General features: G+C 35.2%; 1 pseudogene; it reads left to right on the top strand.

The window, feature by feature from the left end:
- The first annotated feature begins 3069 nt into the window (after positions 1–3069).
- LOC136835513 (Kv channel-interacting protein 1-like) overlaps positions 3070–22876 on the top strand; it is a 369258-nt pseudogene continuing 349451 nt past the window's right edge.

Here is a 22876-nt window from a genome sequence, read left to right as displayed (position 1 = left end):
TATGTAGAATCTACTGGTCACTTTTACCAGACATATGAATTCTAATAGCCACAAGAAGTTAAGAGGGCATTGTGGCTATTAGAATTACATAAAGAAATATATTTAAATTCTCTCAATATTTCGGGCATTCTACTTGTCACCATCACTAGTAGAATGGTGAAGTGGGGAATTTATTAGCATCATTACTGAATCTGTTGAGTTGAAATGCGATTCTCCAAGGTCAGATTCTAATTCATACTGCCACTCTCTCTTGAAACATGATATAGAAAAATCTTTAGATAAAAAGTCATAAACCTTCGTGTATGTATAACTTCATGTTATGTCCAAACCAGTCACTGACACTGGCGATGTAAGGTTAGGTTTACTCAACTTTTCTTTTACTGGAAATATTTTACAGTTTGACGCCAGAGAACATTATCGCATCAAGCTATGTCAAAAATTTTTCAAGAGATAATAATCTGCTTTTGAATTTTTTTTTTTTTAATTTGGATTCATTTTCATTTCATTTTTAGTTTTCTGTAAAGAAAACTATTGTGCCGGCTTAGTCTGCCCGTCCGGAATTTTTTGCTGTCCGCACTCAGATCTTAAAAACTACTGAGGCTAGAGGGCTGCAAATTGGTATGTTGATCATCCACCCTTCAATCATCAACCATACCAAATTGCAGCCCTGTAGCCTCAGTAGTTTTATTTTATTAAAGATTGCTAATTAGCCATGATCAGCTTCTACGGCGACGATATATACATTCCACCACCGGACCGTGGTTGTGTTTATGGGCGCGGCTCATACAGCATTATACCGAGATCACCGAAAGATAGATCTATTTTCGGTGGCCTTGATTATACGCAGTACAGAAAACTCGATTGCACCGGCGAAACTTCGGCGCATTTTTTACTTGTTTTTGCTTTGTTTTATTTTTTTTTCCTAAGTCTCGCGATCTTTATTTTCTTGTTTCTTGAGTCTAGGGTTTTTCATTTATGTGGAAGTACGGACAAATTCTTAGGCCTCGTTTCGTTTTTTCGTTATCTTTCTTTTACATTCAGAGATGTATAGAAATTATTCTTATTGCCAGATGTTTCGTGAACGCAAGTTTATAAATCGTTGCTCTTAATTCCTTGTTTATGCCAAAATTCAATGTATTGAAAACCTACTTTACAGTTTCATCGACTTATGTTTCCAGCACAATAATCAAGAATAATCATTCTTAAACTGTGCAACACGCAGACATGTTTCTGGCTGAGAAAGAATGAATTTACACAGTGGTCCTGTAGAGAGAGAGAGAGAGAGAGAGAGAGAGAGAGAGAGAGAGAGAGGAGAAATGAATACAAAGTAAGCAGAAACTCAGTCAACCTAAAATAGTAAATGGATCTGCTTCTCCGCTTGAATTCCGCTATGGTTCTATCTCCAACGCACTCAGCGACAGACTTTCTTTATTCTATACCACATTACCTAAGCTATTCGTCATTTAGCCTATTTAAAGCAAATTTTGTTAACCAGCAAATTTCGTAATGTGTGAAGACTCCGGGACTTTAATCTTCGGCGTTCATTTGTCTCGCCACAAAAGCAGTTCCACTTTCGGGTCACCGAGTTCGTTTCCAGCCCCTAATGGTGTGAATTTATGCCTCTAATTGAAAGCGCGTTCGGTGACAAGACAAATTGGCTGTAAAGGTGTTTTACCCTCATTTTTCCTCCTCATTATTCATCCTCATTTACCAGATTTCGAAAAAGGGAAAGCGTCACTTGTGCGAAAAGAAATGAAAAAGATTCCTGCTTTTCCCACTTTTGGAATTTGAGCCTTGGAAATTGACGTAGACTCTCAGTATATCTGATTTTTTTAAGGGTGTGTTACACACAGTATTATTATTATTATTATTATTATTATTATTATTATTATTATTATTATATTGTTTAAAGAGACCGACAGTCACATTTCATAACTCACGGGCCCTCGAGCAGGGTAAATTTTAAGGAGTTGGACAGCTATGTTGGAGAAGACATGTCTTAGCTAACTGATCAATATTCATTTAAAATGGTTTTATATGCCTGGGTTAGTGAACAAGAGCTTCCTTCTGCAAGAATTTTAGCTAGTTTTTCCGATGAAGCTTCTTACATAATAATTAATACAATCATAATGTAAATGCATTAGTCAAACCCTATGAGTTTGACTAAAGCTTGCCCGTGTTACTACATATGAATTGCAACAAATAATGGTTGTAAAATGTTTCATGAAAGTCGATAGACATTTGATAATACATCTACACTTTACTAGTCATAGGCCTAAACTATGTTGCAAATGACATTCTGGTTTTTTTATGATTTACAACATTACTCCTCGTGAGTTTTATACCGAAGAGGCTTAGCGCATTCTGTGGAAGAAGACCAACCACTAGATAGGCTTTTTAGGTCGAGAATAAGCAAATAATAGTCATGGGAACTTCTGAGCGAAAGATTTTTGGCATACATTGGTGACCAAAAGGAGCGTTGTTCAACTTGACACATCACAACATCAGCGGTATAGCAAGTTGAAGAATGCCGTTGGCTGGCGTTACCACCCCTCCATTTTATCCATGACTGGGAATGTCATATGTGCAAAAACTATCATTGCAGGGATTTATGTGATAAGCTCAAATATAAGCACTGTTTACAATATTTTTCATACTTGGTAAACGGTATTGCAGCACAAGGATGTGTGGTAACACATATAGACCATTTGTGCTTCCCTTTGACCAACTTTTTTTTTTTTGAATGAAGGCTCGCTATTATCGTTACTATCTACAAAAATGACAACGAATGTTTCATAGTTCGTCAGAGTACCATCCAATCTATTAAACTTTTGATGGCTTGCATAATATACCGTAGAAATCAAGATTCACTTAGAACTACGAAAAACATTCTCCACATGATATGCCAACTTCCACCGAGTTTCATTTTAACTCGATTCTCTTAACTAAAATGAATAAAATTGAGAAAATTATGGAAATTATTTACAGCACTATCTTCATTAAGTGCCTAATTTGAAAATTAAAACGAATGCAGACTGTTAACAATAGAAATAGAATATTCAAGGGACGGTAAGTTCTGCACAGAAAACTGGCAACACTGCACTCGGCGTAGACTCTGGAAACAGTTCAGTTACAGTCAGTGCCAGTGTATCAGTGTATGCTTGCCTTTCGTTCTGAATGTGTAACGACCGAAGTGTACGCTTCATGGTGTTTTGGTGTGTTCTCTGAACTTGTTTTTTGATTATTTTCCGATTCACGGGAAGAGTTATGAGTCCTTCATACAGCAAGACATGAAAACATTGCAGGAAATAGGCAATACCCCTTGCGAGTGCCCTTCGTTGAATGTGCCTAGACGTAGCCTACCCTCCACTAAAGACGTAGGCCATTTTTAACAAAATAAAAGGAAATTGACTTAGAGTGATGATGTCTCGGCATAACTTAACCTAAAATGAAAATATGACCAATGAAAAAGAAGGAAAAAGATTAGGTGATGAAGAAAATAAGTGGTTTAATTGGAAAATTGCTTACCGGTAGCTTCAGTGTCAAGTGAATATCGATGTAACCTTTTTTTGGTTCGTAACTGTGGGTTATGGGCTATGAATGTTATTTGGTGAAGATTGTGAGATTGCAAGAGGAAAGGATGTGCATTAGCCATGTGACAAAAAGCAAACGACTTACTCATCTAAGGCCAGGCCTAATGTTAGACCACATTGTAACCAATGGTTTCATGGCATTTGAATATATTCCATGTATTTCACATTTTATGGATTATAAGTGTCAATTAAATTGTTTAATTAAAACTCGGCACCTAAAATAAAAACTGAAGGGTTTGGTAAGAAGACAACTCCATGCTGTTGCGCTCTGAGCTACGTTATCCTAATGCATCAAATCGTGAAATGTAAAATAAGCCTAAATTTAGACGAATCTTGTTGAAATCGCATTTAAATAGTCTCACCCAGCAACAGTCTACAGTAGCCCATTTCAAAAGCTGCAGGCATGGTGAAAAACTGCAGTCAGTATTAATTCGGCCTAGTCCTATATCTAACAACCTTGTACACAGGTTCACTTAGAACTAGGCAGCAAATATGGCTGCTTTGCTTATCCCGACCTCCCAGTCATGGTAAAGATATTATTGGACACTTTCAAAATAAACAGTGCTGAAAATGACCCAGAAGTTGATGTTAAATCTGACTGCACACTTTCCCGGTGGCAAATCATTACTATGCATCTGTCTGTAACCCACAGTCAAGGTGGTTTAAGAGTATCTGTATCTTGAATAACGTTGGAATTTGGCTTCTGCTCTTAAAAAGTTACTTAAGACCATTTTCCCAATGACTGGTAATGCTATCAATATTTTGATAACCATTATATCGGAAATCACAGAGGTAAGTGTAGTACCGTACTAAAATTATCATTTAGGAAAGTAATTCCATTGTCTTAATGCACTGTCGGTTAATTATTACAGTCTGAATCCCCCGTAAAAGTGACAAATTAGTTTCTTTGCGTTTTGTAAAATACGTTTAGTAGCCTAAGCAGTATAGGCTCTGTTTTTAATCACGGTGATTACTAAGTTTATTTAAAGACAATTCGCAAATGTTTCAAGTTTATATTGTAGCACAGAAACAACAGCCATTTATGTTTCGTTACTTTTGAAGTCTGAATGATGGTGGAAATGATAATTTCTAACGTTAGACCAATCAGATCGACATATATCCAGTGTGAAAGCAAGTAAACGGGCGCCGTAATTTGGTCATTAAAAGCTCAAGTGAGCCATGACTTCTTTATGTTTTAATCAGTTGCTACACTAACATTCCCTAAGTAATACATTGGCTCCTCTGTGGACGGGCAACAGGGTACAGACTCTCCCAGAAGTAAGTGTGTGCTACTTCGATCTGTTAAAACAGGCTTCAATCGCCATACGATTGAAGAGAAATATACCCGGTAGCCTTTTTCTCTGGAAAAAAAAAAGATGGTTATTTAACTTTTATTTTGACATCATGTTCGGGAAAACAGTTAGCTGTTTCATACTCTAGACCCAGTTCTTAACTTTGTCCTATGGTCGCGATGAACAATATTTCTCCCTCCAATAGACTCACCAGGAAGGAGTTTAAATTCAATTTGGTGGAGACCGTTATGAGAAATGCCGTACCCGATTATCGTGTGCAATACTTCTTGACCTTTTTCTTTGTAATATTATCTTGCTTTGTGCTCTAAACATTATTTTTCAAACATTTATCCTTTGTCTAAACTTGTGTTAAAGTACTCATTAAAAAAAATCAGTTTCAAATAAGTATATTTCCTTAGTGACGTATTCCAGTATTATCATACATCAGGGTCCCAAGTCTTATCCTCCCCTTCTCCAGGAAGAGCCGCCTTCCCCCTCCCCCAGCCCCCAGCCATCCCATGTACTTTACAGTGCTTTTTTGCCATTCGATGTTCTTTTAACTGGGTCCTATATCCCATGGGAGGAAGAGAAAAATTTCACGTGTTTCTTTCTACAAATTGTTTCACATCCTTTATATGCAATTACTGATTTTTACTTTTTTGTAATACCACTGCCTAGATATGGTTCATCATTAGACTTGAAAGGAAGTGGTAGTATGGATATAGCGCCTTACCATGAGCCGTGATATCACAAGCCGAAATCGAACTAGTGATGCAGGAAGGAGATTATTAAGCTCAGGATGAAAACTTCTATCCAAAGTAGTCTCATTAAACATATGGAAGAGAACCGCAGATTTCTCCCTGTAATAATTCATTACTGATTTTGAGCGACCGGCAGTTCGTTGGAGTGGTGGGTAGAGCTCTCGGCTAGCACGCTGTTGGCCCAGTGTTCGAGCTTTGACCGTAATGAAAATTGGGAATTTATTACTGGTGATAGAGTTGTTTCTCGTCGTTAAAATGGTTTTGGATTCCATAATAAGCTGTGGGTCCCGTTGCTGGTAACCAGTTGGTTCTTAGCCACGTAAAATAAATCTAATCCTTCGGTCCAGCCCTAGGAGCTGTTGTTAATCAGCTCGGTGGTCTGGATGGCTTAGCAGATATACTTGCTGAGCGACCGTTGGCATTCCCAAAAAGTAATCTCCCGTGCATCTGTACATATCATTAATTATGTTGTATAATAAATTTATAGCGTGACAGTTTCGTTTTCAAACTTCCAGCATTCGTACGTAATTTATCACAAGCTTTTTCAGATGTTGAGACAGATAACTTTAGAGTTTCCTTAGAGCTGTTGTTAGCGCGCATCTTGTACGACTACTTATGAACGAAATTTATTAATAGTATGAGAGGCTGCATATCATTACTCTTTGCACCAGATTTGTATGACAAATGTCTTATTTTTCAAGAGAAGTGGGAAGGGTTAAATTTTAGGTTTATGCGGATTTTTGGGGAAATTAATCTTCGTTCACCTACGAGAGGATTGTGTAAGCCTAAATGAATCATTCCGGGGACAACAGTAGTGACAACTAAACCCATAAAGCCACTTGCTATTTCATATTACCAAATAATATCGACTGATTGCAGTATATCATACATTTTTTAATATCAGTCAGTTTTAGCTATCGCGGTCGCGCAAATAACCGTTTTCCATTCTCTGTTACAACGAATTACCGCGGTTACGAAGTGGCTTTCTAATTTACTTTTGCAGAATGTAAAAGCTGTTCAATTCGGTAATGTTCGTGATCTAATTTACTTGCCAGTCATTGATGAAATTATTACAAATGCTTTCAGTGTAACGCTTGTTTCAGAATTAAATGGTCTAAACCTGTTTTGTTTTGATAATGGTATGATGATAATTTGTGTTGTGGTTTTCGATGTCACATTATCTAAGTAAGAATATTGTTGCTCAGTAACATAAATGTCTTTACATTTGGTTATTCAGTTATTGATAGCCCCATGCCGTAATTTTGGAAATTGCCTGACAGTGCTCATGCCAATATTCTCTAGTCGGCGAATTATTTTCTCGCTGTTGCAGTAACGTGATTAAAAAGGTCCGCAACAAATTAAACGAAAGATTCACCTTGTCTTAGCAACTGTACCGTAACGTGTAGGCCTAATTAACTTTACACGTAATTATTTATCGTTTGAATTTTATTCCATATTGTTTGTTCTTGTTTCTAGTTTTATCAATAACGATACGTTATTCTGGGCATGTGAGACATCTTTTTGGTGTTGCATTTATATATATATATATATATATATATATACATATACATATACATAGTATATATATATATATACATATGCATATATATATATATAATATATATATCATGATACCTTTAATGCCAGAATGTTGTTACCCAGTTCATTCTTGTTGGTATGATTGCATTTCACCTCTAATTGCAGAATCTCACTAACATTTATCTGGAGTTTCTTTTCACGTACCGGTCAATCTCTTCTCATGTCATTTCCGGTGATATATTTAAACCATGCGTTATGCAGAACGTATAAATTCCCTTTCTGTAGTCATGTCTGTCTCATTTATTTATATACATTAAATTACTGTTGTATTAACTTTCGTTAGGTTGTTGCGTCATACATTTTATTGATATTAAAATGGGAGTCAGTATTTATTTTCATATTGACTCCTTTTTGATTGCAAAAGAAAATAGGCCAAGGTAGAATCAGTAAAATGTTTTTAGTTAAATGTTAATTTTAGTATCACAGCTGTTTGCGTATGCTTTTCCTTGCCTGAAAAACGTGTTTGTTATAGAAGCCTAGAAATCTCCAACTTTTACTAAGCCTCTAATTGCAATTTCCTTATGTTATTCTTTTGGCCAATATGAATGCTTGCTTAAATCATTATGTCAGTAGAGGAGCAAATAAAAGATCTTTTTTTTTTTTTCATTTTGATGCAGGCACGATTCTGTTTTCAGATGTGATTGATTAATTGAAAGTTCCTCCAAAGAGAAGGCGATTGCTTTTCAATACCATGTTATTGGGTTTTTGTCCTTTCTCAGTCAGCTGTTTTGAAAGAGTTGTGAAACATTTTTATGACTCTAAACAGGTGCTCTCCCATTGTTGTTTTTTTCAGAAAACAATGAGCTGTAAATTTTTGGTGCCAATTCTTCGGATTGACATCAACATGTCAGGATGTTGTTGGCAGGCAAGGATCGTGTCACTCTGTCTCTTCATTATGATGCATACTCTCTCTCTCTCTCTCTCTCTCTCTCTCTCTCTCTCTCAAAATGTATTTAATGATTTAATGATTAGGCTGTGTAAATAAGTGTAGTTCATTGTTGCCTCAATCACAATGATCAAGTGTGTCTTTGTATGTCGGTTTTGTGTTAGATGTGTTATTTATGTCATATAAATATTTTCATTAATAGTTTAATTATTTCATTATTTTGATGAAGTATGGTTGAAATTATATGAGTTGTTACACGCCCTACAATTCAAAGGGTGTCTTATATCAGGCACAATCAAGCAATTATTACATCATCACCTCGTTTTGGTCGCAAGCAAGTTTCATCCTTATGATTATATCGCACTCGCAAATAAGTAGGGCAGAAACAGCAGACAGTTTAAGTTTATTTTTTTAATAAAATCAACAGTTAATCTTATGAAAGCGTAGATAAAGCAGAAATAATGTTGAAAAATTTATGTCACTTTCAACTGCACACTTAATAATTGAATCTTGACAGCACATTACAAGCATGTACTTTTCATTTAAGATTCTGATGTTGCTGTATGAATATTCTTCTTCTCTCATTTTTTGACATTTTTATGAAATGTCTGTGGTATTATTTAGCACATGTGTTACTCCATGTACTTTTGCTCCACCCATCTCTTAGTATTTTTCAGTATGTAGTCAACAATTGGATTTCGTTCTTATTCTAACCAGTCTCTCTCTCTCTCTCTCTCTCTCTCTCTCTCTCTCTCTCTCTCTCTCTCTCCAACAACCATTGGTATACTACTGTTCTCAGTTACCGCCGGGTCCTACCAATCCTAACCGCTATTAGGATTTTAATAAATTTGTTAGTGAGATCCCTGCATTTCCGAGCTACTGTGCCTTAGAATCTTATCCTCACAGCCATCATTCTTGCCTTATCATTCTCAACTGATATGAGTAGGCTATCCTGTCTTATCTACCGCTGGGAACCTTTCACACCGAAAAAAAAAGGGTTCTGATAAAATCTTTAGCCAATACCGTAATTATATCCTCTCTTCGACCACCGAGAGTCTTTCATCCTACCCATCACGCAAATCATAACCTACCCAACTGTCATTCCGGGTCCTACCTCGATGATAAGTTTCTTGAGACTGAGTGGTTTTAATTTCATCCAGTTTCATTAAATGAAGCGACTGAGCAGGTATGTGAGGGAAGGGGTTCATTATTGTCACCTGTCTTCGCATGTACTACTTTACACATAAATGTGTACAAATTTGGTAACATTTTTGACGCTCTATATTGTTGGAATCATTTAATATTTACTGAACAGTATCTCTCTCTCTCTCTCTCTCTCTCTCTCTCTCTCTCTCTCTCTCTCTCTCTCTCTCTCTCTATATATATATATATATATATATATATATATATATACTATATATATATAAATATATATATATGTGTTTTTTAATGTATGTATATTATATATATACATATATATATAAATAGGCCTATATATGTATATATGTGTGTTTGAGTATACTGTATGTGTTTGTGTGGGAAGAGGCATTAAAGTATAATTGTAACCCGTTTCCTAATCGCAATAGATTCTTCCCATGTTACTGATCGATCTTACAAAACTCCGTAAAGCAATCTGTTGAGGATTTTCATCTCAAGTTAAAAAAAAGTGGATACTTTTTTATCTTATAACCGGATTGATTTCGGCTTTATGCTGCTCCAAAAGTGGATTGATTTCTGCATTATGCTGCTCTGACTTAAGCTTTCACGGCATGAGATTATGCGATGAAGGTATAATGCGAGGTACACCTCTTTTTTTTTTTAGTAAACAAAGGTTGCCATCGTCTTGTCTGGATGCTTTTATATTTTTTACCTTGAATATGACGAGATTTTTCAAGGGAATTCGTATTTCCTTTCTTTCCATTTGTTTTGATTCCTTGAAAGAAATCCCGATAGCCCAAAAGGAGAGACGGGAGGAAAGAGCAAAACTCGAGGCATTTTTCTTGACTCGCAGAATTGGTCAGGAAGAGAGTAAAGGGGATAGGAAGTTAGAACGCTCTTATCTTTAAACAGATAAGATCTTTGCTTTTGAAACTTCCTCCGCCTGATTCTTAAGGGAGAAACGTCTACAATACTGGTGCCATGCAGAGAATTTTTCGTTTCTGGCTTTTATCTGTTAAGACACATTTTCGTATTAGGATGGAAGATGCAGATAAGTCTACAAATAAGCGTTAATTTTCTTCTGGTTGGCTTCTGGAGAAAAGGATAGGCAATTGCCATGTTAATATTGAGAGGTCCGTGAAATTCGGTTACCCTACTTCTTGAATCAGCTTCCAGCGTAAATGATCATATTTTAAATATAAAACTTTCTGTATAAATATGGTACATTGACTTTTACCCGTCAGTTGTTTACACAATAGGCTGTTCAGTGATTTTTCTGTAGACCTTAACACCGGCACTTCCCTCTAGTAAGAATAGAACACATTTCTTGAGTAATCCTGATAAAGATATTCCTAAATCCATTTAAAAACATAGCTGCTCCCCCGTAGGTGGTATAAATCAGTGCACCTCGTGCGGTGCACTGTAGGCATTACTTAAGTTTCTTTGCAGCGCCCCTTCGGCCCCTAGCTGCAACTGCTTTCATTCTTTTACTGTGCCTCCTTTCATATTCTCTTACGGTCCACCCTCTCCTAACAACTGATTCATAGTGTGAATGGGAGGTTTTCAAACTTTTACTGTCGATTTCCGGTTCAGCGCTGAATGACCTTAGTTGTCCCAGTGCTTGGCATATATGCCTAAAATCTATATATCAATCAATCAATCAAACCTTTAGTAAGATTAGAACATATTTCTTCAATAATCCTAATAAAGATCTTCCTAAATCCATTTAAAGCTGCTCCTTCAGTCCGTTATAGAAAGTTGTAGAGTTCTAGATACAACGAAACAGTAGGTACAGCAGCATGAAAAAGTCACGTGATGAAAACGGGACTTATCACATTTTAGAAGTCCATATTTTAGATTTAGACTTGTAGAATGGGGTAGTGTTTTTTTTTTTTAGTGCAAAGTTTGTAATGTTGAAATTTTCCATTTGACTTCCTTCCTCCAGTCTTGGAAATCAAATGGAAAAGATAACCCACAACTAATCAATCAATCAATCCTCCAGTCTTGGGGTCGTTGAGGACTTCCGGGTCACGCTGACCTTTTCATAGAAAAACGTCCACCGGAACCAGAGTCTTCAAACCGCGATCGGCAGTAGATAGTAAAAGCTATAAGCTTATATCTCGTTTTTAATGATGCACGTTTTCGTTTAACATAAACTGTAGCAACCTAAACTTTAAAATAAATATAAATAAATATTTATCTTCACGCTCGTGAGAAGGAAGCTTTTAAAAAAAGAAATGTGTTGATTTTATTACCAAAGCTTCATGTTCCCGGCACCTTTTTTATGTTTTTTTTTTTTTTTAATTGTCCGTTTATTTATTTTTTTCTCTTTTAGTAAATGATCCCTTCTTTCTGTATTTCCCATTACCTTCTGTTACTTCTTTCTCGTAACACCAGTTTCTTTGGAAGTTTGAACTTCAAGTCAATGGCCCCTGTGTCCTTGTTCCATATGAATAATGTTCATCTTCTGAATAATAATGATAATTATAATGATAATAATAATAATGACTTGCTAAAGTTGTCTCCATGTATCCAAACCATGTAGGTGTGTTGGTTACTAAGGTGTTTCCATTTATCCAAACCAGAGGTGTGTGTTGAGGGGTAACCTCTGTCATCCGGTTTTTGTCGGTAAACTGAACATTGTCAACGCTGCTTTAGTTAATCGCACGTTTGTGTTTCATGTTAACTTCTCTTTGGCCGGGTGACCTCCCATTCTCTCTATTTTTTATATATATATTTTATTATGCCGAGGCGGATCTTTTATTATGCCGTTACTCTCTGCATAGGAGTGTAACGATTTTTGGATTTGTGTCTTAAGCCCTCAGTAACCTTTCATTCTTTTGGTTCAGATTGGTTTCGGGGAGAGAATTGGATTGCATTGAATAAAAATCTGTCTTTATATTGTTCTTTATACCATGTATACTTTAGGGATAAGGATGTTTCTATCAAATTGAAGTTTTCCCTTTTGCCTTGAAATGGAGAATGTCTCTTTTGTCGCGGTCGGCCTGAACCATGAAGATTGAGATGAGTATATATATATATATATATATATATATATATATATATATATATATATATATATATATATATATATATATATATTTACACACTGTATATATACATATAGGCTATACGTGTTTGTGTAAATTAGATATATATAAATTTATATATTGTATATAAAATATTGTATATATACACTCACACATATATTCATGGTTCAAGGCCGACCGTGGAAGAGCCATTCTCCATTCAAGGCAAAAGGAAAAACTTCAATTTGGATGGAAAGTCCTGTATCCCCCAAAAGTAATACAGCGGTATAAAGGAAAAATAGAAAAGAGAATTCTTATTCAATACGAACTAAATTAACTTTCCCCGAAACCAATCTGACCCAAAAGAATGGAAGGCTATTGAGGGCTTAAAACACAAATCCAAAAATCGTTAGACTCGTATGCTGCAAGTAACAGCGATCCTCTTCGGCATAATAAAAGATATATAAAAAGAATAGAGGATGGGAGGTCACCCGGTCAAAGAGAAATCAAATATGAAACACAAACAAGCGATTAACTAAAGCAGTGTTGACAATGTTCAATGTACCGACGATAACCGGATGACAGAGGTTACCCTCAACACGCTCTGGACTGATATATGGAGACAACAATGCTAACCAGCACTTGCATGGTTTGGACATGCTGGAGAAAACTTAATCAATTCAATAAAAAAGGGTGCCGGAATATAGTTTTCGATATGAAAAAAAGCGACTATGTAATTTTTTAAAGTTTCTCGCGAGCGTGAAGATAAAGATATTCAATTTAACGTTTATGATACTAGAGTTTTTTAAACGGAAATGTACTACATTAAACAGGAGGATATGCTTCCTTTCTAGCATCTACCGCCGATCGCTCTTTGAATACTCTGGTTGGTATTATACTTTTATGATAAATTCATTAGCATAAAATTATATATATATATATATAGTATATATATATATATATATATATATATATATATGTATATATATATATTTATATATATATATATATATATATATATATATATATATATATATATATATATATATATATATATATATATATATATATATATTTGTGCATTTGTGCTGCCGAAATTAACAGGGTTTCATGCAGCGGGAGACCACAGATCAGTCTTGCGTTGGGTGTAGGAACCTCTCTCTCTCTCTCTCTAAAATGGGAGATGCGTTGATATGTTAAGTGTATGCCAGAGCTCATCAGTCATCGTCAATGTAACATAAATAGGACAAAAAGTCCTAAGCAAAAGAAGTCTCAAAATGATAAATGACAAGTTTATGCAAATGAAGAGAGATGATTGTATGAATGATGTGATAAAGAGGCTTCCATCCTCGGACTTTCATTAATGAGATTACAACAGTTCACTGACAAGAAATAAAAAAAGAATGTATACTGTATAGGCCTATATAAATTGATAGATGGAAAAGCATAATTGTACGTTGAGAAAAGGGTTCAAATTGTGTGTGAACGAAGAATACCGTCTATAGTTTCTTCTGAATAACTTTTTTGGCTCTTAAAGTGATGAAAATTACCTACCGTATAACTGTAAACTTTGAATGAATTGGAAGCTCAGCATTTGTCTTCGATAAGAAGGATGAAGATAGAAAATTGGTTTCCATTCCTCATCTTTTTGTATTCTCGCAGCTTTTAAGTTTTTAGATCATTCATCTTCATAATTACTTCACGCTTCTCAATGATCATGAGCTGATGACTAACTTGAGTTACCTTCGACATTCCGTTTTTTTTTTTTCCTTGGAGTCACCCTTGTGATAAAGAACAGTGCACTCAAGGGTAGCAAGGAGTTTAGACCCAGCATTGTTCACGGGTTTAAACGTTTTGAAAATGCGTGGGAATTCCTGAATATAAACTGCGTTGGCCACAAAATAACAGGGCCATCGCAGCAACAGGGTTATAGGTCAGCATTTTCTGGGTGTACATGAAAAAAGCGTTCTTTAGGCAATGTTAGGATACCAGGTGGATGATTGATATATATATATATAGCATATATATATATATATATATATATATATATATATATATATATATATATATATATATATATATATATATATGTATGTATGTATATATAGTTCTGTGTGCGTGCATGCGCGCGTGTAGTTTAATGCAATGTCTATGCATTTATAGTTCTGTTTGGTCAGGTTAACGCAGACTGTGCAAACCAGTCACTGCAGTGTCCTCCTTGAGGTAATTAATTATTGTCTTGGCAATCTGTTTCAAAAGGGCTGCCTTTTTATGCCACGGCATTCATTGCTCATTTGATTAACTGATTGCATGACGTTTCGATATTCATTTGTTTGCTGAAATTTGGCGTAAAATTCATATTTATTTTTAACGTCTACATTTTATAGGTATGCACATAAGATATTTTTACTTCCCCTTGATTGAAAGTTGTGAGCATTTTAAACAAAAGACATTTTCGACCCAAATAACATTTTTTAAATGAACTGTCTGTTTTGCTTTGTATTCGTCACCCTAATGTTAAATTTTACTGGCACTGATGTAAATTTTGTAATTTGCCGATTATACAAAAATTTGGATACTATATATTCACGAGATTCCAATTCATGTAACGGTCCTTGAAAGCCAGTGAGATTTATCATTAAATTCATTCGAAGTTCCTTTGAAAATGGGTTAGCTTTGCATTATAATTAGAATACAGCGATTAATTATACAGAAGTCTGGTGCCTATCATGACTCAGGCCCTCATTTCCTTTTATATGGAGAATATGGAAATGAATTATATCACCGTGTGTGGGGTTATATAGAAATTCAAGAAAGGAAATAAGTTAGCATTTGAGTGTGCCTTCCCTTCCGAATAAAATCCAGGGATCTCATATAGGTTTAGTTCTGCAGACATATGATGATTAGCTTCGGATCCTTCGAAGAGATGAATTTCTCATTTCTGTCAAGTTTATTGTTCGTTAAAGTAAGCCGTAATCGATTCATTTTTTTCGATTTTCCCTAGATTCACATCTATTTCTCAAGGTAGGCTTATTCCGTTATTATGTGCACGAAAGATCAAACACTACTACATTATAAAATAATTGTTGCAGTTCACACATGTTATGTAAATAGGCATTATCGTCGTTAACTATTTACACAAAGTTCACGGATATTTTAATTTCTGTTTGTGTATTCACCTTTCTTCGTGTATTAAACTGACCACGATAAAATTTACATTATCTCCTTTCTGCGAAACTTGTAAGTGATGATATACAGGTAAATACCGATATATTATATAAATATTAGAGGAAATAGTGGAAAAATATACCGAGAAGAAAAAAGTAAGCATCAGTCTGAATTCCAAGAGACAGAAGGATTCTTTGAATTCCAGAAAATTAGAAAGTGGAAAAAGCCTTGCAAAGAAAGAATGCATGGAAAAAGTGAGTGGAACTAAAAAGTAAGATAGAAAATGCAGAACAAAAGATTATACAATCAAAAGAAAATGAAAAATGGAACCTAGAAGAAATGACACTACAAAATATCAAGCAAAACCCTAAAATTTTTATTCATATGCAAAAAGATGAATAAAATAAGAGTAGAAATAGGCCCTCTAAGAATTGAAGGGCGATTAACGAATGAAAAAGGAAATATGTAACATATTAGCAGAAAGATATAAGAGTGAATTTACACCTAGAATTGACAATGAAGATAATGATACAGAAATAAGAGATGAAAATACTGAATACTTATCAGATATATATTACAGAAACCGATATTGTGCAGGCTATTAATGAAATTAAAATGGATCAGCAGCAGGACAGATGGAGTACTCCGCTATATTGTTAAAAGAAAGTGGTTCATTCAATCGCAAAGCCGCTAGCAATATTATTAAGGCAAAGTGTAGATACAGGCAAGATTTATGATGAGCATAAATTAGCATATATTACTCCTACTTTCAAGTGGTTCAAGACTAGAGGCAAGTAATTATAGGCCTGTGAGTCTGACATCTCATATTATGAAAGTATATGAAAGGGTAATGAAAAAAATATAACAGCATTTAATGAAAATAGATTGTTCAATATAGGACAACATGGTTTTGTACCCGGAAAAAGTACACAAACCAACTGTTAGTCCACTGAAAGCATATATAAAAATATGATAATGAAAAAGCTTTTGACAAGGTAGACTCAATATATTAGCGAAAAATTAGAAAACATAACATTGTTGACAAAGTGGGAAGATGGATAAAAGAATTTTTGCAAAATAGAAAACAGATAGTGATTGCAAACGGATGAGAAATCGGATGAAGCTACGGTAATATCCGTGTACCACAGGGTACGTGTGTTAGCTGCATTGCTGTTTGTGATTATGATTGCAGATATAGACAGTAATGTTATGACTCAGTAGTAAGAAGTTTCATGGATGACACAAGAATAAGTAGAGAAATTGTTTGTGATGAAGATAGGAACTCGCTAGCAAAGAGACCTAAACAAAATATATAAATGGGCAGAGATAAATAGGATGGTATTTAACTCTGATAAATTTGAATCAATGAACTATGGTGATAAAGTAGGAATGCTATATGCATATAAAGGACTAATAATGAGACAATCACAACAAGGAAGCAGTTAAAGACCTTGGTGTGATGTTGAATAGGAATATGTTATGCAAATGATCAAATAGCAATTTATTGGCAAAATGCAAAGCAAAAATGGGAATGTTGTTCAACACTTCAAAACTAGAAAGCTGAACACATGATTATGCTTTTTATAAAACGTGGTAATGTGACGTAGTCCACTTGAATATTGCAATATAATGGTACCTCACTACCAAAAAAGGATATTGCACAAATAGAAAAGTGTACAAAGGTCATTTACAGCTAGAATAGAAGTTAAGGACCTTGACTACTGGGAAGATCACAGTTCTTAAATTTATATAGTCTTGAAAAGGAGAAGAGAACGCTACATGGTAATTCAAGCATGGAAACAGAGATGGAAGGAATTACTGAAACATCATGGAACTAAAATTATCAAAAAGAGCAAGTAGAGGTAGATTAATAGTGCCAAACTATACCAGGAAAATTAAGAGCACACAGACATTAATCCACCACGCACCAGCATCGATAATGCAGCCTATTCACGCGCTACCAGCTCATCTGAGGAACATAACAGGAGTGGAGCGAGATGTGTTTAAGAATAAGTCTGACAAATATCTAAGATGCATCCCAGACCATCCAAGACTGGAAGATGCAAAACATACCGGAAGATGCGTTAGCAACTCTCTGGTAGACATCAAAGGTGCTCACACTGAGGACCTAAAACCTGAACGAATTGTAAGGTCTGTAAGGTAAGGTCAGTCAAGGTGTAGAGTTATAGCATGACTTTATGCACCGAACTGCAGGGCAAGCTTATCAGCTGGTTGACTTCTAATCTGTTCTCTGGATTTGATGCCTTGTTAGCAGTTGAATATAACTGCACAATTATTACATTGTGGTTATAATCGGTCGCTGAAACAAAAACATACCTCTCAGTTCTGATTATTAATTATGCTATATTTTTTTATATCTCGGTTGAGAGATATAACAAAATATAACGTTTAATTTACTTGTATAAAAAAGTTGGGTTTTTTTGTTATTTGTATCGATCTGTTAATATTTTAGTGTTATTTGCAGATCACGCTGTCTTGAAGATTTTAGGTCCTGCAGTAGACTTTGTTTACTGCTTTACGAGTCCTTCCTTCTCGTGCAGTTTTTACGTATTAGTTTCTCATTGCTTGGGAGAGGCATCTATTTATAGTCTTGCTCTTTTTTTTTTATTTTTTTATTCAGCGGTTGAACTAAAATCTGTCGTTCTTTCACTTGGGTCGGTATCCTCAGTTCAGGAAAACATGTCGTCTTGCCACCCCCCCTTTTTTTTTATTCTGCAGTTGAACTACAATTTTTCGTTTTTTTTCCTTTGGTGGGTATACTCAGTTTATGAAAATAAGGCTTGCCTTTTATTTTTCTAATTCAGCGGTTGAACTAAAATATGTCGTTTTTCCCCCCTGGGTCTTTTTTCTCAGTTTAGGAAAAGCATGAGGACACATTGATCTTACTCACTGATCTCATTCAAGTACCAAAGCCCATCGAATATCGTATGTCATTACCTTTATATTTTATTGAGGATAGTATTTCCACTTGCCTTTATTTAGCCCCTGTAATAAAAAGCAGGCCTGTCACTTTTTTTTCACGTTGAATCTTTTTTTAAAACTTTTTAAATTAGGGTTGTAATCCTTGGCACTGGACCGTTTCTTTCCCTTTATTTTTGAACTTTGAAATTCTGTCGTTGCTTTAGTTTCCCCTATTTCCATTCCTTTTCTCGCTTATATAAAAGACGAAGATGTATTTTATGTCATGGTTAAGCCCACTCCTTCTCGTTTCCCCAATCTTTATTTCTTCGGGTGATGAACTACGCAAGTGTATTAAAGTTGCACTGACCTTCCTCCTCCTCACCCCCCCCTTCCCCCATGCTACCAGTCGTCATTACGTTTATGTAGGGAAGTAGTCAGTTAATCAAGCTTCAGTTTTTATTGTAGTCTTCTTCAATTTCTTTTTCTTCTTCTTCTTCTTCTTCTTCTTCTTCTTCTTCTTTCTTCTTCTTCTTCTTCTTCTTCTTCGACGCTATTTATAGCATCCAGGTATCCTGTAACTGTAATTAATGAAAATCTATATTATGACAAGCACTCAGATCCCGTCCACTTAAACCCTTCCCGGCCATGTCAGCATGTTCGCTCGTAAACTAGATTATAACTCACGATGAGACGAGTAAGTTTATTTAAATTAAAGTAATAACAACTGTTTGCCATATTGCGTTGCTTCCTGCTACATAACATTAGAGCCTAATTTTGATTCATTCTACTTTCGAAAATAATTCGGTGAAAGGAGAAAGGAGAAATAATGAGATAAAGCATACGTCTTATATCGACTAAGCTCATTATAGACTTACTGTTTGCTGTTATAGCATTGACTTTAAAGTGGAATTTATCATATCTGTTTCGTAATGATAATACACGCAAACAACAACAACACGGAACTGAATATATAAGTATATGTATAATATATATATATATATATATATATATATATATATATATATATATATATATATATATATATACATATATATAAAATATATATATATATACATATATATAAACATATATATATATATATATATATATATATATATATATATATATATATATATATAAGGAAGAGATATGTGAGAGAGTGTGTGAGAGAGAGAGAGAGAGAGTGAGAGAGAGAGAGTAGAGAGAGAGGTGTAAATTTGTCTTCGAGGAAAAAACATTTTAATCAATTCACTTTGGTTTCTTTCGAAGTGTTAGAGCTAATAGGTCTATCTCGTCATCACCCTTCACTAATAAACTTTTGATGGGCCATAGGAAAGATCTGAAGAGTAGTAAAACCCTCAGTTTATGCTCCTCTTTAGATAGGGGCTCAGGGGTTGATAGCTATATTTATGCACATCGACTCTGGCCTCCTCAACAGACGTGTTAAATTTATACTCTAGAAATGATTAAATTGTTACTTGGCTTATTAATGGTATTGTTTACGTAGTTTATAAATGAAGATCAGTTCACATTATCCCAGCATCCTTGTAAAGCGCTAGACTCTAGTCTTATGTTACTGCCCATTCCAGTATTGCAATGTAAGTGAAATCGTGATGGTGGGAGCCAGTTTACTAAGCACATTTAAGGGCAGTAGAAAAAATGTTTGGGACATAGGAGAGAGTTCATTCAAGTGTTTTCCTGCGTCAGATGTCTCGTGTTTAGCCGAGAAAAAAGGAAAATGTGTTTGTTGATGGAAAGTACCTTGCTAAAATCACCTCAGGTGTTGACAATACACGACTGAGCGATTGATAATGACAAGTTTGCAGACGTTACAGTAACCATGGACATCGACGATAAAACAAAGAAAAAACTATTTTCTTGATTTACTTAAAGTTAATTCAGATTTAATAATTCACGCACCTAATTATGATCAATGTTTATGATTATGATGACGTATTTGTGATCGATGGAAGTCATGTAATGATAACTAAACGTTTAATGCCTGCCGACAAAAGTGCTATATTTATCTCTGATAGGCACCAGAGGATGGACACTACCAGTTCGGCACCCAAGATTCCTTCCAGGATCTTGGAAGGATAGGAAATAATTCCTTCAATAGTCTGATTTTGGAGGAAGAGACACGCTCCCCCCCTCCTCCTCCTCCTCCTCCTCCTCCTCCTCCTCCACCGAAAAATCCTGAGCCGGTTGAGGACCTCAAATGAGGCACACTTTAGGAGTGCATGTAATGATTTTGATAAGATTACGATCTCTTATTTTTGTCTAAAGTAAGATAATTGAATTTCCTACACGTGAAATTGAATGCGATAATCGTTTTGTCAATAAAATAATATTGGACGGATAAGTTCTTTTGAGTGTTACTGTTTACTGTTGCTTCAAAGAAGTGACCTGCAGGATGCAGTGTAGTGTCAAGCAGAGAAATATATTTCACTCGAAGAACGGTTAGTGTGCCACTAGCAAGATTTATTTAAATATTTGTTTATGATATATATATATATATATATATATATATATATATATATATATATATATATATATATATATATATATATATATATGTGTGTGTGTGTGTGTGTGTGTGTGTGTTTGTGTGTGTGTGTGTTTGTATGTATGATATACTTACACATATATATACACATACACACATATATATATATGTATATATATATGTGTGTGTGTTGTTTAGAAGATTAAACCTGTTAAGTATTGTGCAGCCGGGAGCGATGTAAACTAGAGGAACTTCTAAATTCACCTATTTCGTATAAATCACGTACTGCTGTCTTCTTTGCTCAGCTTCATCAGTAATACATTATTGTTAAGAGGACTCGTTACAGTATTGAGTCACAAAATGTGGACAGAAATTAACTAGATAAATAACAGGCGAATTGTGATTAGCTGATAGGTCAGGCAGGGAGGCTGGCCATAGGCTTTGGACTAGGTGACTACCTGTTCTTTACAAGTGTTAGGCTTTGATATCTGCTGAGGCTTGGAAGCGGACTGAAAGTACACATTCTCTTGGCGGTGTTGAGTGTCCTCCTCTCATTGTCAACAATTTGATCCTTGTCTTGTCATTTTTTGGCTCCGCTGTTAGCTAGATCTTTTGTAATATCCATGTTCTTGTATTTGTTGTTGCTGTGTGTAAATATACATATTTGTCGTGTGGTTGATGGTCACTATGAGCAGTTAATTTCGACTTGTAAAAGGCCAGGGCTTCTGGATAGAAGCTGAGGTTATTCGTGGATTTCTGTAAATACGTTCTGTATTTAGTAAAGGCTTTTACAGGAATAATATTAGGCACTGTATTTAGGCGTGATATATATATATATATATATATATATATATATATATATATATATATATATATATATATATATATATATATATATATGTTTCTGACTCATGTCGGGATCGAACCCAGATCTCTCAGGTGGAAAACAAGGGCGTTATCCACTAGGCCATACAAGTCTAAAAGAAGTTGTAACCTGAGAGCAACTACACCCAAGGAATTACCTGGGCAAGCTAACTGCCACGCCATAGGTTGCCTTTGCAACTTTTTCTTGCCTTTTTTTATAAAGGCATTAACTGACGGGTTTTTACGCCACGCCAGAGGTTGCCTTTGCAATTTTTTGTTTTTTTTTCCCTTTTTTTTTTAACAAAGGCATTAACTTACGGATTATTACGCCACGCCAGAGGTTGCCTTTGCAATTTTTTGCCTTTTTTTTTTTACAAAGGCATTAACTTACGGGTTTTTACGCCACGCCAGAGGTTGCCTTTGCAACTTTTTTTTTTTGCCTTTTTTTACAAAGGAATTAACTTACGGTTTGTACGCCACGCCAGAGGTTGCCTTGCAACTTTTTGCCTTTTTTTTTACAAAGGCATTAACTTACGGGTTTTTACGCCACGCCAGAGGTTGCCTTTGCAACTTTTTTTTTTACAAAGGCATTAACTTACGGGTTTTTACGCCACGCCAGAGGTTGCCTTTGCAACTTTTTTTTTTTTTTTACAAAGGAATTAACTTACGGGTTTGTACGCCACGCCAGAGGTTGCCTTTGCAATTTTTTGCTTTTTTTTTTACAAAGGCATTAACTTACGGGTTTTTACGCCACGCCAGAGGTTGCCTTTGCAACTTTTTTTTTGCCTTTTTTTTTTTACAAAGGCATTAACTTACGGGTTTTTACGCCACGCCAGAGGTTGCCTTTGCAATTTTTTTTTGGCTTTTTTTTTTTACAAAGGCATTAACTTACGGGTTTTTACGCCACGCCAGAGGTTGCCTTTCAACTTTTTTTTTTACAAAGGCATTAACTTACGGGTTTTACGCCACGCCAGAGGTTGCCTTTGCAACTTTTTTTTTTTTTACAAGGCATTAACTTACGGGTTTTACGCCACGCCAGAGGTTGCCTTCCAAATTTTTTTTTACAAAAGGCATTAACTTACGGGTTTTTAGGCCACG

Source organism: Macrobrachium rosenbergii, chromosome 55, assembly GCF_040412425.1.
Source record: "Macrobrachium rosenbergii isolate ZJJX-2024 chromosome 55, ASM4041242v1, whole genome shotgun sequence".
NCBI classification, from domain to species: domain Eukaryota; kingdom Metazoa; phylum Arthropoda; class Malacostraca; order Decapoda; family Palaemonidae; genus Macrobrachium; species Macrobrachium rosenbergii.
This window is presented reverse-complemented; position numbering and strand designations above follow the sequence as displayed.